Source organism: Bos indicus, chromosome 15, assembly GCF_029378745.1.
Source record: "Bos indicus isolate NIAB-ARS_2022 breed Sahiwal x Tharparkar chromosome 15, NIAB-ARS_B.indTharparkar_mat_pri_1.0, whole genome shotgun sequence".
In the NCBI taxonomy this organism is placed as follows: Eukaryota; Metazoa; Chordata; class Mammalia; order Artiodactyla; family Bovidae; genus Bos; species Bos indicus.
Window position 1 is genome coordinate 53198855 of NC_091774.1, and position 26127 is coordinate 53224981.

Below are 26127 nucleotides of genomic sequence, written 5' to 3' on the forward strand. Positions count from 1 at the left end.
GGGTCCCAAATCCCTAAATGCCCAGAAGCTATTTGTCTCGAAGGGGCAGAAAATCAGAAACAGAGAAGAGACTGTACCACATTTTGTTTTTTCCCACTCTTCTATGCTGAACCCCTCCCCCAAAATATGTTGAAGTCCTAACACCCAGTAGCTCAGAATGGTACTTAATGGAGAAAGGATCTTTAAAGAAACAGTTAAGGTAAAATGAGGTCACTGAGATGCCCCTAATCTAGTATGACTGGTGTCCTTACAAGGAAAGATATTCCGATACAGACACACACAGAGGGAGGGTGGTATGGAAACACAGGAAGAAAATGGGCATCTGCATGCCAAGGACCCAATCCTGCTGTCACCGTGACCTTGGACTTCAAGCCTCCGTATCGGTAGGGAACTCATTTCTAAAGTTTAAGCCACCCAACCTGTGGTACTTTGTTAGAGCAGCCCTAGCAAACCTCTTATTGTGGATGTGGGAATCATCCCATTTTTTAGAGTTTGATAGGGAGATGCATTTTCTTTGCACGTATCTCCCCATATGGGAATGCCTGTTGACGTGACTTTACTTAGGGCCTGAACTTACCCTTGCTGGGTTAACAAGTTGTCACCATGGTGGAGAACCTGGCCCTGATTACTCTACCCAAGTTCTTACCTTTATACCCCATAGCTGTGTTTTCTCTTCAATACAGTGCTTCATGGATTTCTGTTGTCATTGATCTTGATGACTTCTGTGTCAAAGAACATCATCTCCTGTGTTGGGTGAATGACTCAGCTAACTTACTTTCTTCTTCATTGTCATCTCTATATACAATATGTTGATGATAATAATAATAATAGCCTATAACTGCTTTGTGGCTATTTGTAATCCATGATTATATAAGGCACCACATCCCAGGGCTTCCCAGGTGGCTCAGTGGTAAAGAATCCACCTGCCAATGCAGAAGACACAGGAGACGCAGGTTTGATCCCTGGGTCAGGAAGATCTCCTGGAGGAGGAAACAGCAACCCACTCCAGTGTTCTTGCCTAGAAAATCCCATGGACAGAGGAGCCTGGTGGGCTACAGTTCATAGGGTTGCCAAGAGTCAGATACAACTAAATGATTGAGCACGCACACACCACATCTCATCAGATGTGTTCAGAGTTGAGGTTTGGCTTTGTGCAAGCACACGTGTGTATGTGTGCAACTATGAGATGGAATTTGTTAGAGCCACTGCCCGCACAGGGCAAAAGCTTAAGCCAACCTTCTGCAAGGTCTGTGTTACCAGCCACTATCTATATGACAGCTTCTTGGTTCTTTAAACATCTTGTACCAGCACCTATGTCAATAAGGACGTGGTGTTTTCCATTGAAGTCGACTTTGCTATCAAGATACCTAGACTTCATTTCTTTTCATTTGCATCCAATTTGCTGAAGGCAAAGCAAAACCCAGTCATAACCTGCCTTTCTCACATCAAGGCTATTTCTCTTCTGTGGGTCAATAGCATTCTGTATCTTAAACATTCTCCAGGGTCTGTGAACCAGGGTTGGTGAGCTGGTGAGTTTTCCATTCCAATGTGGGGGTCCATGCTGAACTCCCTATTTAAAGCCCAAGGAACAAGGAAAATGCTGGTTAAGATCCAGGAAAAGCAATGATAATATGAGGAGATTCAGGATTTTATTTTCCTGGTGTTTTTTTCATGGAGTAATTCTGTCTCTATGTCCATTCTATGGATGGAGGCTTGTTCAGTCTTCTAAGAGACTCACTTCATCACTTACCTCATAGTTAATCTTGGTTCGTGCTTTGCTTTCTTATCTGCTGTGCATCTTGTGTACAGTTTTGGCCAGGTGTAGTTATTTAACACTAGACATTACGTTACTTTGCCTCCTGCTCTTTTTAAAAAAATCTTTTATGTATTTATTTATTCATTTAATTTTATTTTTGGCTGGGCTGGGTCTTCGTTGCTGCGTGCACGCTTTCTCTAGTTGCAGCACACAGGCCTCTCACTGCAGTGGCTTCTCTTACTGCCGAGCATGGGCTCTAAGACATGTGCATTTCACTATTTATGGTGCATGGGCTTAGTTGCCCCGTAGCATGTGGGATCTTCCAGGACCAGGGTTCGAACCTGTGTCCCCTTCATTGGCAGGCAGATTCTTAACCACTGGGCCACCAGGGACTCCCTCCTGCTCTTTTCTAAATCCATACACTATCAGTCCATAAGCCACCTGAAGAAAAGTTGAACCCCATGATTGCTTCCCTAAACCCAGAAGTGCCAACTCTTTGGAAGGGTTCTCTTTCTTGTCAGTTCTGTTACTGGAAGAGCCAGCAGGATTCCAGTGAAATACCTCTCTTCCAACCTGCAGAAGGAGCTCGAGGTGGATCCAAACCCTCCTGATGATGCCTTCTTGTTATCCTTGCTTTTGTTCTTCTGGCCTTTCTCATCCACTTCTGAGAGTGGCAACATCTAAGAGCTTCTGCCAGTCAGGTCTTCAAATGGTGGCACATGGGAGTGTTTCCACACAAGCACGCTCTTCACACTTCCCTCTCTGGGAAATCAGGGCTTTTTCTTTGAAATTAAAATTACATCCCCTTATTCTCAAACTTTGGAGGAAAAAAATAATTGGAAAGAACAATTCTGTTCTTTCTATATGACAATTTTCAATAAATACAGCATCACTCAGTATTTTTCTGATCTGAAATTTCCAGAAGCCAAGATCAGCATTGTGTATGTCGAGACAATTAAACTCTAGATAATACAGAGGACATGCAACACCACCACCACTTTGGTCCCATTAATGCTGCTGCTGCTGCTGCTAAGTCACTTCAGTCGTGTCTGACTCTGTGCGACCCCGTAGACGGTAGCCCACCAGGGTTCCCTGTCCCTGGGATTCTCCAGGCAAGAACATTGGAGTGGGTTGCCATTTCCTTCTCCAATTCATGAAAGTGAAAAAATAAAGTGAAGTCGCTCAGTTGTGTCCAACTCTAGCGACCCCATGGACTGCAGCCTACCAGGCTCCTCCGTCCATGGGATTTTCTAGGCAAAAGTACTGGAGTGGAGTGCCATTGCCTTCTCCGCCATTAATGCTAAAAACCCTCAATAATACAGGATGATTCAGTTCAGTTCAGTCGCTCAGTCGTGTCCGATTCTTTGCGACCCCATGAACCGCAGGACGCCAGTCCTCCCTGTCCATCACCAACTCCCGGAGTCCACCCAAACCCATGTCCATTGAGTTGGTGATGCCATCCAGCCATCTCATCCTCTGTCGTCCCTTTCTTCTCCTGCCCTCAATCTTTCCCAGCATCAGGGTCTTTTCCAATGAGTCAGCTCTTCGCATCAGGTGGCCAAAGTATTGGAGTTTCAGCTTCAACATCAGTCCTTCCAATGAACACCCAGGACTGATCTCCTTTAGAATGGACTGGTTGGATCTCCTTGCAGTCCAAGGGACTCTCAAAAGTCTTCTCCAATACCACAGTTTAAAAAGCATCAGTTCTTCAGTGCTCAGCTTTCCTTATAGTCCAACTCTCACATCCATACATGACCACTGGAAAAACCATAGCCTTGACTAGATGGACCTTTGTTGGCAAAGTAATGTCTCTGCTTTTGAATATGCTATCTAGGTTGGTCATAATTTTCCTTCCAAGGAGTAAGCGTCTTTTAATTTCATGGCTGCAATCACCATCTGCAGTGATTTTGGACCCCAGAAAAATAAAGTCTGACACTGTTTCCACTGTTTCCCCATCTATTTGCCATGAAGTGTTGGGACTGGATACCATGATCCTCGTTTTCTGAATGTTGAGCTTTAAGCCAACTTTTTCACTCTCCTCTTTCACTTTCATCAAGAGGCTCTTTAGTTCTTCTTCACTTTCTGTCATAAGGGTGGTGTCATCTGCATGTCTGAGGTTATTGATATTTCTCCCGGCAATCTTTATGCCAGCTTGTGCTTCTTCCAGCCCAGCATTTCTCATGATGTACTCTGCATAGAAGTTAAATAAGCAGGGTGACAATATACAGCCTTGACATACTCCTTTTCCTATTTGGAACCAGTCTCTTTTTCCATGTCCAGTTCTAACTGTTGCTTCCTGACCTGCATACAGGTTTCTCAAGAGGCAGATCAGGTGGTCTGGTATTCCCATCTCTTTCAGAATTTTCCACAGTTTATTGTGATCCACACAGTCAAAGGCTTTGGCATAGTCAATAAAGCGGAAATAGATGTTTTTCTGGAATTCTCTTGCTTTTTCGATGATCCAGCGGATGTTGGCAATTTGATCTCTGGTTCCTCTGCCTTTTCTAAAAGCAGCTTGAACTAGAGATCTAGATACGTGCTCAGGACCTCAGCTACAATGGAGCGTGGTTGAGAGTATGAACATTGTGCACAGTGTTACCCAAAATGGCATAAAATTTTCTGGGGAAAAAAAAAAAAAACAGTTTTCCGTGTAAAATTTGTCATTTGTCATTTAAAATCAGTGCACATAAAATTGGACAGACTATTTCTTTTCAATTTTGCAATAAAGCTTAACATGGAAAAACTCAACTGAACACTGACAATAATAACTGTAGAAAAAGTATGTGAGTTGACTTAAACTTTGTCTCACCAGTAAGATTATAAGCATCATTAGGGCAAAAGTCATTTCCTATACTTCCTTCCATTTTCCAATGCTTCTCCCCTATTTAGTTCACATGGCTGACATATGGAGTGTTCAAGAAATGCCAGTTGAATTGGAATATCTTCTTCTGTTGTTTACATAAAACAATATTTAAAGAAAGTTTTTTTATTAACTACTCTGTGGTAGGCACAGTGCTCAGAGTTTTACATACCTTACCTCAATTAATCTTCAAACCACTTAAGAGAATTATTTTATCCTACCTTCTATGAGTCACCAGCCCTCTGAGCAGCAAAGGTGTGGCTTTGTTTTGCATTTTCAGAGGTTCCTGCTATCAGGCCCCTGGGTTCCAGTTCCAGTTCCTTTCCTTCCTAACATCGGGCAAGAGCATTGTCCTCTCTAAGCCTCAGCTTCCTCCTCTGAGAAATGAGAGTAATCACCTGTACTGCTAAGTCACTTCAGTCGTGTCCGACTCTGTGCAACCCCATAGACGGCAGCCCACCAGGCTCCCCCGTCCCTGGGATTCTCCAGGCAAGAACACTGGAGTGGGTTGCCATTCCCTTCTCCAATGTGTGAAAGTAAAAAGTGAAAGTGAAGTCACTCAGCCGTGTCTGACTCTTAGTGACCCCATGGACTGCAGCCTACCAGGCTCCTCCATCCATGGGATTTTCCAGGCAAGAGTACTGGAGTGGGGTACCATTGCCTTCTCCTGCAAAACTACTTAGAAAACAGTAAATCCCTCTACAAAATTCTGTTTATAAAAATTTTCCATTTTTCTCAATAATGAGATACTATCAAGTCCCACCATTTGGAACAACTTTATTAAATGTGACATCTTGATTTAAGAAAGTGTTATTTTTAAAATTTAATTTTCTATTAAAGAAGGCATTCACTCAGTTCAAACAAAACACAAATGAAAGGTAAACAGTGAAGAGGCTCTCTCATTATTTCTACAAAAAACCACCATTCATGGCTTTATCATCTTTCCAGATAACTGTATGCATACATAAATCCTAAAAGCTGCATTCTTTTTTTCTTACAAAAGGCTACACATTCATACACGTATAACTGGCTTTCTTTTGCAGATTTCCTGAAAGTCTTTTTACACCAACAAACAAAATGCTTCTTTGTCCTGTTTACAGTCATAATTTATTTAGCCAGTTCTCTGTGAATAGACATTTAGGTCATTTCCAATCTTTGGATATTGAATTTGTTGATTTTTAAAGAGCTGAAATGAATGAAAACATCAATTCTTTCTTCATTAGGAAGTTTAAATTATTTAACCAAACAATAAAATCTGGCTGTACCTCAGATTTAACATGCTTAGTTGCTTCAGTCTTGTCCGACTCTTTGTGACCCCATGGACTGTAAGCCTGCCAGGCTCCTCTGTCCATGAAATTTCCCAGGCAAGAATACCAGGAATGGTACACATTCAGCAAGTCTGATTTGAAAGGAATGGGGATCTGTGGGTACCCAGTGAAAGATCTGACCCCTGATCTGAAGTTTCCACCCTCATGTAATTTGGCTTCTTGCTCCTCGTTTTGATTTTGTTACCCCTGATCCCCCTGCAGCAAGCAGTGTAGTGGGGTCAATGAGCTTCCAGATGTAGTTTGAGCAGCAGACCTCTGTCAGCTTTACCACAGTCACTGTGCTCCTTTTAATTCCAGCTAACTTCTCAATCAGGAGCAGCTCTGGTGGGCATGGTAGGAGGGAGCCAAACTGAAAAGAGAACAGCCTCAGTCTTGCCTCGGAAGTCCTGATTTCTAGTTCTGACCAACATTGCCTAGATGTATAACCTAAAGCAAGTCATATAGTCTTTCTGAACCTCAGTTTCCTCATCTGTAAAATGGGAATAATCAGAGTATCTATTCAGACTCCATGTACAAATGAAGCATGAAAATGTTCGTAAAACCCTTAGTATGATGCTGGCTCATAGCACACGTGAAAAAAAAAAAGGTAGCATTTGTATTAACACATGTATGTGGAATATAGAAAAATGGTACAGATGAACCTATTTGCAGAGCAGGAATAGGGATGCAGACATAGACAACAGATGTGGACATGATGTGGGGAAGGGGAAGGTGGGACGAATTGGGGGCAGAGCCTTGACAGATATATACTACCATGTGTTAAAATAGATCGCTAGTGGGAAGCTACTGTATAGCACAAATAAATAAAACTATAACATGTTTTATTAGCAGAACTTGGAAGGGTGAGCAGGACTCATGAAGAGGATAAGGAAAGGAATAGCATACCAAGAGGCAAACAGCATGCATAAGGAGAATTTACAAACTGTGACCATGGTAGGGAGGCAGAGAGGGGACTGTTGAGGAAATTGTGTAGTTGAGGAAACTGAGACCTAGAAAAGAGCAAGGAATCACCCCCCACCTCCCATCAATGTACATGAAGGCAGGTGGGAATCCCAAACCCTGAGGATGGACTGCCAGGGCTAAAATTCCTGGGTCATGAAATTGTGGATTAATACCAGGTTGGGCAGCTGGAATGCGGTGGGAATGTGAAAGGGGAAACTTCTGGAAGTGGTGGTCCTTTTCAGGACATCAGTTGCCCACGGACACTGAACGGACAGAACAAAAAGGAGCAACGTGGGGCTCCTGGACCTCAGGAAAGGGGTTGGGCAGTCTTGGGACCATGGTTAGGGCTGAAAGAGCAGCACTGGCCTTGGGAGGAAGCTGCAGACACATCAAAACTGGGGGCTGACAGGAGCAGGGTAGTCTCGAAGTCATTGGAAATGCCAGACATAGCTTGTCAACTCTGGGTCTCACTGGACGCCTGCCAGCTGCTAAGGCTCCTGAGGCCACGGACAGAGGCTGGGAGAAGGAGGAGGAAAAGGGAGAAGAGAAGGAGGCAAGTGTGCTGCCAGACCTGGTTTAACGAAGGGCTCTCTGACCTCTGCTGGAGCCAGGGGGATGAGGCCTGGCTCCTGGGCCCTGCTCCGAGCCCGCAGCAGCCTCCTTGCTTCTCCCAAACCTGTCTGCTCTTGGCCTCAGTGACACCACACTACTCCGCTGCACACCTCACTGTTCTGGCTGCTCCTCCTCAGTCTTGCCTGCGGGCATCTCTTCTTCCCTCTTTTAACTGATGGCTTCAGCCCAAACCCTCGTCTTGATTTCCTCTCTCCCATTAAGCAAACTCACCTGTCCTATGGCCCAGAGAAATGAACATTAAATTGGTATGTTTCCCAGATCTGTGTCTCCAGCTCCCTGACAATCCTGGGGGTGATGGGATGTTATTTTATTAAAGAGCCACCCCGTTTCTCTGACTTGATTTGTGTGCGGCGATCAAACCACTTGGCTAAGCTAATCAGATAGACACGTCCAGTGGTTGGAGCACAGTCTCCACCAAAATCAGATGAGGGTCTTCATACCATCTAGGACCAGACAAGAAAGGCTGAGGGCTGAGGACTCAGGATAGGATGCTGGGAAGTCAGGGCCATCAAGCCAACCCCCACTATCCAATTTCAACACAGATTCCCCCCATCTACCCACCTTGGAGAACCAGGGCTCAGCCTACTGGGGGTAAATGGGGCTCCTTTCCCCTGTAGCAGATGCTGGAGCAGGTCCCTGATCACAACCCCCAGCATTCACTACTCCCTACACCCCTGCATCTTCTTGCTGAGAGTAACTGGGATTCTTCCTAGGGGCTTTCTCTGGCCATTTGGAGCACACTTGGCCAGAAGTGTCAGAACATTTGGAGACCAGCCTTTAACTAATGACAGCCAGAGTCGATTGATAAATGCTCTGGATTCCTTGCCCCTCCTGTGGGACATCTCTGAGGCGGATTCTTGCCACCTCCTGGAGGTTCCCAATGGGATTACCCCCCAGTGATAATCTGCTCTTTGATCAGTGTTGGGCCGCACCTCACAGGCCTACAAAGGCCTGTGCTCACCCAGCTTCAAGATCGAAAAAAAAGTCCAGAGTCAGCAACAGAGGTATCAGTGGTTTAATGGATGGGGGAGCACACACCTCTGAAGCAAGGTCTTAGAGCAACAGTGGTGTCGGTCTTCCCTCCCAGAGGGTAGGTGGAGAGATTGCCAGTTATGGGGGAAACTGACATTGGGTTGGCTTATTGGTTATCAAGGAAACCAGCAGAGGGGTATGCCCCTCAGTACCTCTATGATAAGAATAATCACTAGCTAGGGCCTGGGGTAAGTAAGTAGAAAGTTTACTCGTGTGAGTAAGGTGTAGGTGAAGCAAGCACTGGAAAGGCGATAGATGTACAGAGAACAAGGGAACAGCCACCTTGAGAGGCCTGACCGTACAACCACCCGGAATTGGCTTCTTTCCTTTTCCAGGCCCTTATTCTGATGCTTTCAGGATCATCTCAGAAATTAACTACTTGCATTTGAATCCTTGCCTCAAGATTGGCTTCTAGGCGAACCCAAACCAAGATACTTCCTCTGTCTTCCTTACAGTCACAATCTGCCTAAATCCTGCTGATTCTACCTGCTAAAAAGTCCTCACAGTCCCCTTTCTAATCAGCCCCTCACTTAACACCCCTCTTTCACCCCCACCACCTTGGTCACCTGCCTGGACTACTGGCCCTCACTTGTCCCCTGCCTCCTCTCCTGCCCTTCCTCACAGCAGCTGGGTCATGTGAACTTTCTAAGACATGACTGATTATGCCCCTCCCCTACTTTACCCTTCCATGGCTCTTATCCCCCCTGAGAATAAACCAAGGTTTTGAGCAACATTCATGGCCCTGCAAGACCTGGTCCCTCCCCCCTCTTCAGCCTTGGCTGGCCCACTCCTCCCTTCCACTGGACCCTCCAACAGGACTGAGCCACACAAGGGTCTCAGAATTGGCCATGTTCTCTCTCACCTCCAGGTCTTTGCATGCTGCCCACCCCCCTCAATTTCACGCAGGCGACTCTAGTTATTCTTTGACACCAGCTTAGAATCTGTACCCTGACTTCCCTGTGCCCCTTGTCTCCAGGCTGGGCCAGGGGTCTCTCTGGGCTCCTATGCCTCAGTGCATGTCTCTGTATCCCAGTCCCTCCCACAACCTGGCTTACCCCTCTCCACACCAAACACTTCTTGAGGGCACTAGCCACAGTCAACTCATATTTGTATCCCCAGTGCCCTGACCATGCTGGGCACACAGAAAGGGTCAGAGAAGAAATGAATGATAATGATGACTCTAAATCCCCAAACAGACCTATATTCATTCCTTCATTTAGTTATTTATAGAGCACTGTGCCAAGTATAGCGAAAACAGGGCTGGTGAACAACAGACATCGTGTCTGTTCTGGAAGATATCTGCTGATGAGGGAGTGATGTGGAGAGAGGCATCAGGCTGGAGTGATCGGGTGTATCAGAGGCCAACACTGGGGCCTTGGGAGCAAGAGGAGGCCCTAGACTCTGTCTGTTGGGGTGAGGGACAGAGAAGCCTTCTGAGAGGAGGTGCTTCCACTCTGTGCTGGCCCTGTTCACCCTCTGTCTTTGCAGAGCATGCAGCAGGTGGTGGGGAGTCAGGAGAGGTGCAGAGTTTAATTGTGTGTCCCCTACAATCTCATCTCCTCTTTCCCATGAAAGCTGACCTCTACCCAGTTGAGCATTCCCATTCATATGTTTATACATGAATAGAGTATTATTTTGCATGTTTTAAAGCTTTATGCTCATAGTATCATATTGTGTGTGTCTTTCCATATACTTCTTTCTTCAGTCTGATTATACTTGTGAGGTTTAGCTTTCTGGATATCTTGCCCTAGTTCACTCATTTTCTCTGTTGTATAGTATTCCATTACGTGTGTATACAGGTATTCCCTTTTTATCAGAGCACAGCCCATTCCTAACAGTAAATCTGTAGATAGTGAAAGCTCATGCATGCATGTGCTCAGTTGTGTCCGACTCTTTGCAACCCCATGGACTGTAGCCCACCAGACTCCTCTGTCCATTGGATTTTCCAAGCAAGAATACTGAAGTGGGTTGTCATTTTCTTCTCCAGAGGAACCTTCCAGACCCAGGAATCAAACTCGCTTCTCCTGTATTACAGGCAGGTTCTTCACCACTGAGCCATCATGGAAGCCCAGTGAAAGCTCCTATTATATAATTTTAGTTGGGAAAAATAATAATATGTTGCCAGCTCATCTGTAAACTTCAACTAATTTTATCCCAATATCATTGAAATTCTTTAAAAAAAATGAATGATCACCAAAGATTTCTGCACAGTATAAAGCTCTGTCGTCCAATATGGTATCTACTAGCCACATGAGACTATTTAAATGTAAATGAAGTTAAAAATTTCAGGTCCTCAATTGTACTAGACACACTTCAAGTGCTCAGTAGCCCCACGCAGCTGAAGGCCATCATATCATTTTGGACAGCAGATATAGTATATTTCCATCATTGCATAAAGTCCTAAAGCATTTAAAACACTGATTGATTCATTACCTGACACTGAGTGAGCTTTTTATGTTTGTCTTCTCACACATAGGACAGTTCCTATGTGTGATAGAGGGGGATGCATGCCTGCCCAAGGTGCTTTCCAGGTTGCACTAGTGGTAAAGAACCTGCCTGCCAATGCAGGAGATATAAGAGACCTGGGTTCAGTCCCTGGGTTGGGAAGATCCCTTGGAGAAGGAAATGGCAAGCCACTCCAGTATTCTTGCCTGGAGAATCCCACGGACAGAGGAGCTTGCCAGGCTACAGTCCATAGGGTTGCAAAGAGTCAGACATGACTGAAGCAACTTTGCACGCACGCACACATGCCTGGCCAAGCTTACAACTTTCACATGTTCAGCCCTCTCAATGAGCTTTATTACTTCCAGATTTTCTTTTAATGAGTGAGCTTTCTTCAGCCTCTCAGATTCAGGCTTTCCCACTCTCTTAGAAGACAGTTCTGCTTAACAATGAGAAGATTGTCACAATTACATACCAAATACGTTTAAGGAACTTGAGCATGACATGCAAGCCTATCCTACCTGAACAGCTGAGTTACCACCACAGCTCACTTCACATCATCTCACCCAGGCTTGTGCTGGGGAACACCTGCAGGTTTAAGCCAGGTTTTCTACTAGTTAAAAGTTTTAAAAGTCATGGTAGAAATTATCAGGAGAGTGAGTTCAGATAGCAAGCGACACTTGAATAAAAATGTATTTTCCATTCTCTTATTGATAGACAATTAGATTGTTCTGAATGTTTTGCTTTAGATACAATGCTGTGATGTACAGTTTTCTACACCTGCCAGAGTTTCTCCAGGTTATTTATGTTGGAGTGCAATGATTCAATCTTAGATCATGTGCATCTTCAACTACTAGATATTGACAAATTGTTCTTCAGCTTGTATGTTTGATTTCTAGTCCCAACAACAGTACATAGAGTTCCTGTCTCTCCACACCCTCAACAAAGTTGGTATTATCAAACTCTTTAATTTTTTCTAGTCTGATGTGTATGAAATGGTATTTCATTATGGTTTTAATGGAATTTTCCCTGGTTGATTGTGAGGTTGAGTATATTTTCATATGTGTGTTGGCCATGCCTGCTTTCTCTTCTGTGAAATGTCTGCTCATGTTTTTTTCTCATTTTTCTATTAGGTTGTTTGGTTTCTTCTTATTGGTATACAGGAGCTATTTATATGTGCTGAAAAATAATCCTTCATTACATTTTGCAATGCCTTCTCTCAGTCTGTGGTCTCTTTTTTATTTTAGTATTTTGGATTAATAGAACTTCTAAATTTTTATTACACTTGAGTTTACCGATTTTTTTTTCCTTTATGATTTTTTTTCTTTTTTGTTGTTGCATTTGTTTAAGAAAGCCTCCTTAATCCTGGCACATAGTGGGAATTTAATACATGCCTGTTGAATACCAGCTGCAATGGGTACTGAAAGGGCAGGCTGTCTCGTCCCGGTGTTGCAGGTGTTGGGCTGACAGTGTTGTCATGAAGATGAGGGCATGGGGGAGATTATTGTAGAGAAGAGGGCACTGCAGTCGTCAGAGGGGAGAAGTCCAGGGAGCAGTAGGTCTGAGGTGCAGGAGGATGGCTGGGCTGGAGGTGGGAACTGCGAGTGTCCAGCGCACAGGGGTAATTTGAGGAGAGCCACTGCCCTGCCCCAGGGAGAATGTGCTCAGTGAGCAGAGAAGACAAGGATGGGGTAGAGCTCTGGGAGGAGTCTGGGAAGCAAGAGGAGAAGGGTGCTGTGGGGACCACACAGGGAGTTTCTGACAGTATCTAGAAGTGACTTCCTATGCACTCCTTCAGGGGCACAGAGGTCACTGGGTCCTTAGAGGAGCCATTAGGGAGATGCTCTGCAAGCAGAGACTAGACAAATGGGCTGAGGACTGCAGAGGAGGCAACTTTTCTGAGACCACTGGCAGTGAAGGAAAGAGAAGGGGCAGTGGCTGGAGTGGGTGGTCCAAGGCTTGAGAAGACATTGAAGCATGTTCACAGGCCAGCAGGGAGGGAGACTAGGATTCCCAAGGGTGCGAGGACCTGGCTGCAGAAGCAGAGAGCAGCTCTGAGCACTGCTGGGGCCTTCATCTCAGATAGAGGGAGAGTCACCTCTTGGGGAAGGGGATGCTGAGCAGAAAGGCCTGGGAGCAAGGGGAGCAGGTGGGAATAGGAACTTAAGTGAGTGCCCTCCACTGAGCCTGGCCTCAGTCCTAACATCTAACACAGGTCAGAACCAGTGCACAACTGCATACATGCTAAGTTGCTTCAGTCGTGTCTGACTCTTTGCAACCCCGTGGACCATAGCCCATCAGGCTCCTCTGTCCGTGGGATTCTCCAGGCAAGAATATTGGAGTGGGTTGCCATGCCCTCCTCCAGGGAATCTTCCCAACCCAGGGATCGAACTGACGTCTCTTACTGTCTTCTGCACTGGCAGGCGCCACCTGGGAAGACCAGTGAGCATTTGTTGAGTGAATTTCTTGGTGAGTCAGGTGGCAGATGGGGCTGGGATATCAGTGAGTTAGAGCTTGTGAAGAGGGAAGATTTGGAAGGACTACCAGGAAGGGAGAGGAGAGCTTCCCTAAGTGAGAGTTTCTAGGGACCCAAGTCCCTTGAATCACAGGTAAACACTTTCTCCCCACAAAGGACTGACAGCAACCGCCACTACCACTACCCAGCTCCACTGCTGTGGCCGCACCTCAAGGCCCCTTGGGTCGGGGGACTACAGTATGACCGCAGTGCATGACACCAAATACCCCTGCTCTGTCTTTGGAACTCCAGCCTCCACATCCTTCCTGGGCCAGCTGCCATCATCTTTTCTCAGATGCTAAAACAGACTCCTGCTGCTGAGAGGGATTGCGGGCAGGAGGAAAAGGGGACGACAGAGGATGAGATGGCTGGATGGCATCACCGACTTGATGGACGTGAGTTTGCGTGAACTCTGAGAGTTGGTGATGGACAGGGAGGCCTGGCGTGCTGCGATTCATGGGGTTGTAAAGAGTCGGACACGACTGAGCGACTGAACTGAACTGAACTGAAAACAGACTCCTACATGGAGACCTGCTGCCACCTTGCCCCTCCTACCCATTCCTTAATCTCCATCTAGCAGCTGGAGACACTGGCTAAAATGATATTGGATATACAAATACTGAATCATTATGCTGCATACCCAACACTCATAAAATGTTACACATCAACTATACCCCAATAAAAAAAAGATATCTGATTATGTCACTCTACTGCTCTAAATGCTTTGATGACTCCCACGGTTCTTCAAAGGCCAAAGTCCTGATTTTGGGCTGGCTGGGCTGGCTGCTGCTGTTGCTCCTTCAGCCCCATCTCCCACCAAGCCTCCTGGCTCGTGGGGCACCACCCACTCTGGCTGAGCTTCATGTCCTGGAACACGCCAAACCCTTTCCTGTCTCACCCTCTTCAAGTTTTCCCTGGCTGGGACTCTCTTCCCCCAACCTTCACCTGACTGAGACCAAGGCCAACTCCTCACTCTGGCCTCTGGGAAATCTTCCCAAAACTTACAATTTACTTATTGGTTGAGCCTAGGGGCATGTGAGATCTTAGTTCCCCGACCAGGGATTGAACACATGCCCCCTGCAGTGGAAGTACAGAATCCTAACCACTGGACCACCAGGGAATTCCCCCAAATCTTACAATTTAAACTAGATGCCTTCCCCCTCCCACTCCCATTATAATATCTCCTCTACCCTTCACTTTTCCTTCTAAGCACTTACCACAATATGTAATTACATATTAATTTCTGTGACTATTTAACAACTAGGGCCCCCACTAGATTATAAACTCCATGAAGCCAGCACTATCTGCAGTCTCCTACTGACTTAGATCCACAGTCCTAGCACAGAATCTGTCACATAGGAACTCAATAACTGGTGACTAAAAGCTGCAATGGTAGCCAAGAGGAGGGGCTGGCTAGTCTGAGGGCTACAGGTCAGGGGAGGTTTCCAAGATGAGAGAATTAGAAGCCACTGTCCATAAGAGAGCTGAGGAGGGCTCCCCTGGTGGCTCAGTGGTGGAGAGTCCACCTGCCAATGCAGGAGACTCAAGTGTGACCCCTTATCTGGGATGATCCCATATGCCAAGAAGCAACTAAGCCAGTGCACCACAACTATTGATCCTGTACTTTAGAACCTGGGGACTGCCAACTACTGAGCCTACTTGTCGCAACTACTGAAGCCTGCATGCCCTAGAGCCCATACTCCACAAGAGAAGCCACTGCAATGAGAAGACACCCAAGCACCGAAACGAGAGAAAAGCCCGCACAGCGATGAAAATCCAGCACAGCCAAAAATAAACAAATAATATAAATAAAAAATTTTAATGTTGAAAAAAGAGAGCTTAGGAGATAAAAGAGAGGGAGGAGGAGTGACAGGAGGAATAAAGACACTGACGAGCACCGGTGATGAGCCAGGCACTCTCCTCATACTAGCCCAGTATCACTCCCATCCCCGTCTTTAGTCGGAGGTCCACTAGCTGGCTGACCTGGAGTGAAATAATCTCTCTGAACATCAGTTTCTTAATCTTTAAAATGGATTTGTAACACCAAGCTCCTGCAATTATTATGAGGATCTGGGAACAGTGTATGGTATGGAAACTGCCCCCAATCCACTTGGGGTACTTGGGCTTTGGAGTCCGACTGAGTTCAAATCTCAGATCTGCCACTTATTAGCTGTGTGACTTTGGGCAAGTCACTTCACCTCTCTGTGCTTGAGTTTCACCAACTGTAAAATAAAGATAATAATACTTGTGAGGATTAAACGAGGTAATGTATCAAAAGACCTAGAAGGATGCCTGGCACATAGTAGATGCTCAAGAAATAGCATTTATGTTTATCCCTCCTCCCTTTTCCCTATCCCAGAACTGTAGAGTGTCAGAGCTGGAAAGTCGGAATCACCACTTAAGCCCCTGACCCCAATACAAAGGGGGAAACCGATGCCAAGGGAAGGTAGGAGAGGTGAGGGAATCTGGAATGGAGTCCAGGGGTCCTGGGTCCCAGTCCAGAGCAGCAGACCCTGACACCCGTGGCTCTTCCAAATCTATACCTCCCTCGGAGCCCCCAGCAGCAGGCAACCCAGGCCAGCCCAGCTGGGCGGATTCCAGCGCCGGCGCAGGGCTGTATGGCTACACCCCTTCCCCGCCCCCTTGCTCTTGCGGCGCGAGGAGCCGGGAGGCCCGGGTGGTCTGAGCTGCTGCCGCCGCCCGCGCTGCGCTTGGATTCAGGGGGTTGCCTAGATAGCCGATAGCAGAAGAGAGCGACGTCCCCGGTCCCGCGGCACTGGTGCTGCGCGGTCCAGGTGAGGCCCGTGCGGGGCAGGGGACCGAGGGGCAATCGGTGCCGGGGCACACGGGTACAGGGCAGGTCTGCCCACGCGTTGGCGCCCCAGGAAGTGGGTGTGGTGAGTGTGGGCGTGGGATGGAGAGTGTCGGGGTAGGGGGGCTGGGGGTTATTGTGGGCAGTGTTTAAGAAATTAATGTGAGCAACGTGTGTGTACTGGGTGTATGCAGTTAGCGATGGTGTGTGCTTGGTGTGTGTGTGTGAGCAGTGAATTGTGGCTTCCCTGGTGTCTCAGACGGTAGAGTCTGCCTGCAATGCAGCGGACCGGAGTTTGATCCCTGGGTCGGGAAGATCCTCTGGAAAAGGGAACAGCAACCCACTCCAGTGTTCTTGCCTGGAGAATTCCCTGGACAGAGGAGCCTGGTGGGCTACAGTCCAAGGGGTCGAAGAGAGTCCCACCAGACTGAAGCGACTAACTCTTTCACTTTCTGCATGCAAAAAGTTTGTGTGGTACTATCTATAGCTGTGAGTGACTGTGGCAGGGTAACCTGGGGGTTCCACGTGTGTGCCCAGGGTGTGTGCCCACTGTGTGGTGGGAACCATCACATGATGGTGATGCATGCTTGTTGTGCCTGTTGTGAAATGTGTGCTCTCTATGTGTGGCACATCCATGGCTCTGTGAAGCATGCTGAGCCAAATAATGGAAGATGAGAAGCATTCACGCAGCTCTTACTACTGACAAATCATTTCCCATGACCCTAGGGTGGTTCTGGCTTTTCTTACCCAGCACCCCGAAGGGCTTGGGAGAGTGAAAGCTCACTCTGGATCTGGTTGGAGGAAGTGCAGCTAGTCCCATGGTCACTCTCCCACAGGCGTGCATGGGTAAGCAAAGCCATACACACACACACACACACACACAAGAAGCTTCTTTGAAGTCTCATTGTTTAATCTTCAAAACTCATGTAGATTTTGCAACCCTCTATGTAATGTTTTTGTAGAGTGCACAAAAATATCGTCTGGTAAGTTCCTATCCAGTGAGTTGACACAGGGCTTGGTGATAAGCTGGGTTTATCCTGCTGGGAGCCCTCTGGCACCTGCAAAGTAGGAGGAACCCCCTACCTGTCCTCCAAACTGAGATGGCAGGGCTTAGACCTCCTGGGGGAGTGTGGCAGTGTGGCTGGTACGTGGTGTGTGTGCATGTGTGCAGCAGAGTTGTGTGGTGGGATGCTGGAGCTGTGTGTGGCCATGTGTGCTGTGTGTGAAGAAAGGGGTCACAGTGGAGTGGGGGTGTGTCTTGCATGGGGAAACTGTGGTGGGGTCTGTCTTGGTCATCTCTAGTGCAGGGGCAGGGAAACTGGGCTTCTCAGGAGGAACTCTTGACCATCAGTAATGTTCTCATCTTTTTTGCACTGGCTGGGCAGAAAGAGGCTTCAGGACCCCAGGGGACCGTGGGGAAGGGGGTTCCTATAGCACGCCACCACCTGGGACTGTCAAGGCAGTCGTGTTGTCAAGGCCTGGTTTAAATCCTACCTCTGGCACTCTCTACATGTAGGACTTCGGGCAAAACTTTTCTGTGCCTCAGTTTCTTCCTTTGTAAAATGGAGGCATTAATTGTGTTTGCCTTGTAGGGTTATTGTGAGGACTGAATGAGTTCCTGGATGTAAAGTGCTTGGCACATAAAAACCCTTAACAGGTTATAAAACTATAATGGTAGTGATGGAGCCCCCCCACAGTGGTTCCGTTCCTGCCCTAAGACGTCTCCGATTCCACAGAGCCAATGATTGCCCAGGAGCTGGGCAGGTGGGAGTCTGAGGGTCTCCCATTTAAGAATGCCTGAGGGATCCGTTCCTGTCTCCAGCCTCGATCACTATTGAACTCTCAGTGACTCTCTGGCTCCTGGGAAGATTCAGTCTGAAAGGGAAAGATGTTGAGTCTCTGGCAAGGCCTGGGATGGAGCGTGGGAGAGAGGCCAAGAGGAGAGGTGCCAGGGCAGCGTGGGGCTGGGATGGAGGCCTCTCTCCCGACAAACACCAGAGGAAACAGAAGAATGCTGGCCTGTGCTCGCGAGTGTGTGTGTGTGTGTGTGTGTGTGTGGGCTGTCGATGGCAGGGGCAGGAGTGCTCTCTGCTTGGAATGAAGAAAGTTAAGAAGAGCGGGATCAAGGATGTGTGGTCCTCAGGCCAGAGCAGGCCCTGGGAGCTAGAGGGAGGCTGCAATGTCAGAGTTTCAGCAGGTGGGTCTGAGGTCCAGACTGAGTGGCCCAGGAGACTCCCTCAGGCTGGGCTTCGTTCTGGTGGAGAAATGTTTGCCTTGGCTGAGCAAGAGCCGTTGTTCCTGGGGATTTCATTAGGTCAGTTTAGAGAAGATGCCCGGAGGCCTCAGAGGAGGAGGGGACATCAAAGGCAGTGGCCAGAGCTGTGGAAACTTATTTAGCGAGGGCACCTAAATATATCCAGGGTGGTGATGGGGTGCTGTGGTGGGCTGGCAGCGAGGCTCAGGACAGGGGAGCGGCAGACCACTGTCCCCACTGTCCCCAGACAGGCAGTGCCTCGGCCCCAGAGGCCCTGGATGCCACTCTGGGAGATCTGGAGAACAGAGCCCTGTGGGGCAGTGGAAGGCCTGGCCCAGACCCCACGGGCTGGGTGACAGGGTCAGCTCTCTCTTCTTGGCTGTCCGAGGGGTGAAATGGAGTCGTGCTGGCATCATTTCTGTCTCTCATTTCCTTTGATCTGTAATTCCAGCTCTAATTATTGATGATTCTACAGCCCTAAGTCTAATAGTCTGTAATCTCAACTCAAACATTCTAAAAAAGCCTGTAATCCCAATTTCAACTTCTTTCCTCCAGCTTTAACATTTCCTGATTCCAGCTCCAGTATTCAAGCACTCTGACCTTGGCTCTGGCAGTCTGACACTTTCAAGTTTATAAACTACCAGGAAAGATACACTAGAGGTCACTTCAGCAGAATTATTTGAGAAGCCCCCAGGAAAGGGCCTGCACAACCAGCCAGAACCGCTGGAACTGCTTCTCTGGGCTGACAGAACGTCCTTGGTCCATGACTACATGCTGCCTAGGAGGAATGACAGGGAACCCAGAGGTTCCTTCTCATCAGGGCAAGGGAGGTGCTTGGAGTAGCTCGTGGTTCAGGGGAGGGTGTCCCAGGAGAGGAAACTGTTCAGATCCCAAGTTGTCCTCGTTCCCCACAGGATGAGGGATTTGTGGGATCACTGGGCTCTTGGAGGAGACACAAAGAAGAAGGGAAAGAAGAAGAAATTGGGCTGAGGAGAACCCAAAGGCAAACATTATTATGTTTGAGAGACTTTCCAAGCACCTTAGATCATAGAAAAGATTCCTGTGGTGCTAGTAAGAACAGCACCTTTAAAGCACAGCTGAATCTGAACTCAGCGTGGGCTGCAAGTGGAGAGCTGATGGCCAGCCCCCACTTCAGCTGTGTGACTTTGGACAAAAAAGTCACTTTCCTCTGGCAATCTGGTTTGCAGGACTAAAACTCCCTGATCTCTCTCTCTGATCACTGGGGACACCAGCACTATCGTGGAAACCCAGTCCTTGGACCAGTCTATAAATATTAGTCGAATGAGGGAGCGTGCATGCTAAATCACTTCAGTCGTGTCCGACTCTTTGCGACCCTATGGACTGTAGCCCGCCAAGCTCCTCCGTCCAGGGATACTAAAGTGGGTTGCCATGCCCTCCTCCTGGGGATCTTCCCCACCCAGGGATCAAACCCACCTCTCTTACATCTCCTGCATTGGCAGGCAGGTTCTTTACCAGTAGCACCACCTGGGAAGCCCAGATGAGTGAGGAGAGAATAAAGAAACGAATGAGCAGATGAAGAGAAGTGAAAATACAGCAGAAGGCACCATGACTGTGATCCCTCTTCCCTTCTCTCCACTCAGCCTCAGCCCCCATGTAAGAAATTGGTCTCAGAACTTAAAGAACTGAGGGGCAGGGTAGAGGGGTGGGGTGGAGGGGCAGGGTGGGGGCAGTTTCCTTTGGCAGAACCCTGTACTGGTGGAGAGTTTAAGAGATGGGGGGCATTCCCTGGGCGTCACCCCTTGCCCTGCAGCATTTCCACTGCCAGGCCTGCCCGGAGCCCTGGGCCGCAGGCCTGCTGATTCACGGAGTTTGCCCTGATTATTTCCCGATGATCACCCCCTAGCCCCCAAGCTGATGACTGAAGCAAAGAGCTCAGGCAGTGGCTCTGGAGGCTGGGGTCATAAACCAGGAACCCCCAAGAGATTGGAGGAAGAGTGAAGCCAGGAGGATCCTGAGCCTCCAGGCTGAATGAGGTGGGGTGAGGGTGGGAGGGGCCCTGGTATGAGCAGGCATCGGCATGAATGGAGGGAGGGGGACAAGCAGCACACGCTCCCCGGGCATCTGCTGTGCGAGGCTGTCCAGTCCTTGCCTGTGCGCTCTGCCCTCCAGTCACCCTCACAGGAAGGAGGGCTTTGGGTGTATCCTTGAGTTCTTCCTCATTTCTCGTTATTCCCCATCCCCCCATTCAATTATCAAGCCCCAGTGAACCTGCCTCCCTTGTATCTCTCCAGTGGTCGCCTTGGCTCCAGCCCTGTGACTCTGGCCAAGCTCTGGAACCCTCGCAGCCTCCCTACCTCCCACCTTCTACTTTGGCTGCCAGCAAGCTCACTCACCATCTCAGTCTAGGTTTCTGCTGCTGCCCTTCTGCTCTGCCTCTAATAGGATCATGCGGCATGTGTGGCTTTTGTCTGAGCTGCTTCTAGCCCCTTATGCACAGAGATGCAAGTTCTAAAGCCATTGACCAGTAAAATCTGGTATGTGCTAGATTCTCATGAGAACATCCACTGATTCTTGGATTTTTCACTTTTTTTTTTTAATTGTCTTTCCCACCATACTGACTCCCACCCAGACATGGAAACGTTGGTGCACAATGGAGCAGTGTTCAAATCCTGGCTTTGCTGCTACTAGCTATACGAACCTTGGGCAAGTTACCTGTCCGCTCAGTGTGCCTCACTTTCCCATATCTGTTATGGTGATAGTCATGGTACCTACTCTGTGTGGGGTTGTGAGGATTAAGTGAGATAGTATAAGCACTCTGGTGAGTTCTGTGGTTGCCAGTATAGATTACCTGAATGGGCCTTAGCCATTCTGGGAGAACTGGCAGGATGAGGGGCTGGCTCTGTATGGAATGTTCTATATCAGCGCTTTTCAAGTGTCAATGTCTGCCTCCATCCCTTGAGGATCTGATTCGTTAGGTTGAGGTGAGGCCTCCAGGCACATTCCTGACCTGCTATTGAAGGACACCGGTACTTTTGCTTGAGGTCCACACTTCATTCCACTCTGTGAGGACTTGGCTGTGGATAGGATCCTTGTAAACTGCAAAGTGATTGACTGTTGTACCTGGACGGGGGTTCCTGCTGGTGACTGAAGGCAGGAGGGTAGCTCTGCAGGGGTCAGTGCCCACAGGCAGCAGAGGGTCTGAGGACCCCAGGAAAAGGGTTTTGGCCTTTGGCACACACCCCCTCACATGAGAAGCCTACACCCAGGGCTGAGCAGGCTAAGTTAATCCCCTAAGTATTCCTTTTCCTCTTATGTAAGTGCTTTTGTTCCCAGGGAAATTGAGAACCTGCTGTGACCAGGAACCCCACAAATCTTCCGTGGCATCCCAGCCTGCCTGAGATTGTGGCAAAGATTGCCGAGCCTGGGAAAACAAGGCCTGTGCACTGGGGGTTTGTGGGCATCCCTTTCCTAGTGGCTCAGACAGTAAAGAATCTGCCTGCAATTTAGGAGACCCAGGTTCAATCCCTGGGGTCAGGAAGATCCCCTGGAGAAGGGAATGGCAACCCACTCCAGTATTCTTGCCTGGAGAATTCCATGGACAGAGGAGCCTGTTGGGCTATAGTCCACGAGGTCATAAAGAGTCACACACAACTGAGTGACGAGTACTCTCACTTTTTCACTTTCACTTACAGTAGTGGGCATGTGTGTACCACATGCAGAGATATAAGCACAGGCAAACATACATGTGAATGTAGACTTCAGGGCCACAGACACACACGTGTGCCATATACACATGGGTGCAGTTCCAAACACATACACCCCTGTGAATACATAGGCATCTTCCAGGTCAGACCCACACATTGCTGACCTCCCACCCCATGCAGACGTGTGTACCTGCCATTCAGGTAGGAACATCCTCTCCCAGCCTAGGGGCCTGAGATACATAGTTACTTCAGCTCACACCTTCTCCTCCTAGAATAAGGACAGTTTTCCCAGGCTTCCCAACTCTCCCTTTCCACGTCTCCCCCCTCATCTTCTCACCACAAGGACAGAGGAAGGGCTTTTCCTGTCAGCTGCCAGCCTGCTGGTTGGGAGCAGGCATGTTTTTCTCTTCTCTGAAGAACTGGTTCTGTGGAATTTTCACTTATTTCCCATCAAGGGTCAAGACCCTGCTCTGGGGGTTGCCTCGAGGTTCCACAAGCATGAGGATGCTGGCTTTCAGATACACAGGCATGTTGAGCCTATAACAACCTCTGTCATATGAGTAGCACCTAAAAGTCTGCAGACTGCCTTCTGGCCAGTGTCTTGCTCGCTCTTCACGACAGTCCTGAGACTAAGTGCCTTCATTTCTCCATTTGGCAGATGAGGGAACCGAGGCAGGTAGCAGGTCAGGTCATGATAAGAGCTCTAAGTCAGGTCATGACATGAGGGAGGGAAATGGGTGGAGATCCTCAGGGCTGGATGGGACTCACGTGAAGGTAGCTCAGTTCAGTTCAGTCGCTCAGTCATGTCTGACTCTTTGCGACCCCATGAATCGCAGCATGCCAGGCCTCCCTGTCCATCACCAACTCCTGGACTTCACTCAAACTCACATCCATCGAGTCCATGATGCCATCCAGCCATCTCATCCTCTGACATCCCCTTCTCCTCCTGCCCCAAGTCCCTCCCAGCATCAGGGTCTTTTCCAATGAGTCAACTCTTTGCATGAGGTGGCCAAAGTATTGGAGTTTCAGCTTTAGCATCATTCCTTCCAAAGAACATCCAGGACTGATCTCCTTTAGAATGGACTGGTTGGATCTCCTTGCAGTCCAAGGGACTCTCAAGAGTCTTCTCCAACACCACAGTTCAAAAGCATCAATTCTTCGGCACTCAGCTTTCTTCACAGTCCAACTCTCACATCCATACACGACCACTGGAAAAACCATAGGCTTGATTAGACGGACCTTTGTTGGCAAAGTAATGTCTCTGCTTTTGAATATGCTATCTAGGTTGGTCATAACTTTCCTTCCAAGGAGTAAGCGTCTTTTAATTTCATGGCTGCAATCACCATCTGCACGTGAAGGTAGAGTTGACCAGAATTCTAGTCTCTTGAGATTGGGCTAGGGGAAGTTGTTTCGTCCTCCAGAGGCTTAGAGAAGGAGAATTTGGCTATCAGAGATGGGAGGATGGAGCAGGCTGGTGCTCCTAGGTGGGCCTAGTGGAGGAGCTGGCTGAGGACACAGGCAGCCTCTCACAGGTCAGTGCCCTGCCGAGGCTCAGCCCTTAGTCCACCCTTGTGGACCCGTCAGAGGAGAGGGGAACAAAGACACCTTTGCATTGCTCTGTGCTCCAGGCAAATCTCTGCCCCTCTCTGGACCCACACTCTGTCTCTACAATGAAACATCAAGGTTGGTCACTGGATACTCTCCTGCAATCCTGGGGAAAGCGTCTGCAGGGCTGCAAGTGTAAGGCAGGCTCTGGGTGCTCTATGTTGCAGCCCTTGGGGTCCTGAGCTGTGGCCTGTGCCCAGGGATCCCCAGCCTGGGCCCCTGGCCTCTGTTGTGATCCACCAAGGCTGAGACTGGCACAGAGTTGGGGCTCAGGGCCTGGGGTCTGCTTCAGGTTAGGTGGAAGTTGGTCTTGTGAGAAGAAGACCCAGAAAGTCCCATCCATCCCTGTGGATCTCTGTCCCTTACCCTCCCTTATGTTTGTCTATAGTTCTTATCGCCACCTGACCTGCTGCATATTTGCTCATTAACTAAGACAAATTTGTCTCTCCTGCTAGAATGTAGATGCCATGAGGGCAAGGAGTTTGTTTTGTGCTCTTAGATGCATTGAAGATGACTGCACAGAGAAGGTGCCCAATAAATACTTGTAAAAAAGAAAGAGGAGGAGGACTAATCTTCGGATGGGGAGGAGCTGGCCCAGACCCACCACCGGCCTGCGGCAGAGTCCCCCTGACTGCCTTCTTATCAAACCCAAGCTCAAGGTTGGATTGAGGCTAGGGAAGGGGGTTGGCCTGAGCTCAGACTCCCCCCACCAAATCACCCTTAATCTGAAGAGCCATCCTCAGTCCCCTGAGGGAGGCCATGGCATCTGGACCCGTGGGGTGAGGACCAGACAATAGAGCCATTGGTCTCAGGGTCTCCACATCCTTTAATGGACCTTCCAGGCACTGCTGAGAAAACCAGGTTAGTTATTCCCTGGGGTGGCAGTGAGCAGGGCCAGGACTCTCTGCAGACTTGAGAAAGGCTGCAGAGGAGAGGGCTGAGGGGTGGGGTGGAGATGAGGAGAAAAACAGTTATCTGCTGAATGCCAAGCCCCTGGTCTTTAAATGCCACCTCACTCAGTCCTCCCAGCAGCCATTGGGGTTGACTTGATGGTACCATTCCAGGGATGATCACACTCAGAGCGTGAAGTGACTGGGCAGTGGCGGGGTCAGCTTTGGCTTTAGGGCCTTGAGCTGGAATGTTCTTGGGATTTGGGTCCCCGCCCTGCTGCTTGCCAGCTCTGGGCCGAGGCAAGTTACTTCCCCTCCTCAATTTCTCGGTTTCCTCATTGGCTGTCTCCGGGGACGACTGTGAGCCGTATATGTGACAGCTGGGGGCACAGGAACTGACCAGAAGGAAGGAGGGACTGCTCCAGTAGTCAGAATTTTCCCAACTCTTGACGGACCTGCGTGGTGCTCACTGCCTCCTGGGTGAGTGTTCTGGGTCAGTGCCCTGAGGGTGCTGAGTGCCACCCCCTGCCCAGAGCTTGGCACAGGGACCACCTGAAGCCACTTTGGCTCATTGCAGGTCATGAGCCCACTCTCTCATGGAGTGAGAGTGCGAGCGGACTTGAGGGTCCACCTCCCTTCTTTGGCCTGATTGTGGCTAAAGCTACAGTCTGTGCAGAGCAGAGGGTGGAGGAGACAGCAATGGCGTGGGGACTGGGCTGTGAGGAGGAGTGGACAGTGTGGGCGGGACTGGGGGTCACACGGACCTGGTCAGAGTCACTTTCCCTGTCTGGGCCTCAGTTTGTAGAATGGGGGTGACAGTGCTCTCCCCTGAGCTTTGGAAAACTAAGTGTTATATGCTGATGAGCGCCCCTCAGGGCGGGGGCTGTGCCCGCAGGAGTCTGTGGTGGGAAGAGGCTGGGATGGATTAGGACCAGATGGGCATCCACGGAAGAGGCACTTGCCTCCGTGTGACTGGTGAGGAAAGTGAGTCCGGAGTCCTGGTGTGATTTGTTAAAGGGGAGCACAGCAGGGTGAACAAGTGTATCTGGGGGAGCTGGGTTAAAACTTTTCTGGCATTTCTGTTGTCATCCAGCTCCGACGAAACCACACGGGGAACGCTGAGCAGCACTGCCCATGGGAAGGGCCCTGGCCTCTGGAAGGTACCAGGGACGCACATCTCTTGGCAGCTCTAGAATGGGTCCGAAGCCAATCCAGGGACAGTCTCTCTACCCGTCTGTATCAGATGAGGTGATAAATGAGAAGGCCACTTGCAGACTCTAAAGTGCTGGGCCTCTGATGGTGCATCTGTGTGTGTGTTTGTGCAAGCCCTTGGATGTGTTTGCATGAGTGAGAATGTGCAGCTTGTGAGTGT

General features: G+C 48.8%; 1 protein-coding gene across 4 annotated transcripts in view; it reads left to right on the forward strand.

The window, feature by feature from the left end:
* Window positions 1-16171: 16171 nt before the first annotated feature.
* P2RY6 (pyrimidinergic receptor P2Y6) overlaps window positions 16172-26127 on the forward strand; it is a 35540-nt gene continuing 25584 nt past the window's right edge. Inside the window, exons 1-2 of one of the 4 annotated variants that reach the window (XM_019975783.2) lie at window positions 20657-25235; window positions 25849-26003. The gene's annotated coding sequence lies outside the window, so the exon portion shown is untranslated. Of the gene's footprint in view, window positions 16304-20656; window positions 25236-25848; window positions 26004-26127 lie in introns of those variants that run through there. The other 3 variants (XM_070803860.1, XM_070803861.1, XM_019975782.2) reach the window with 3 other exon arrangements.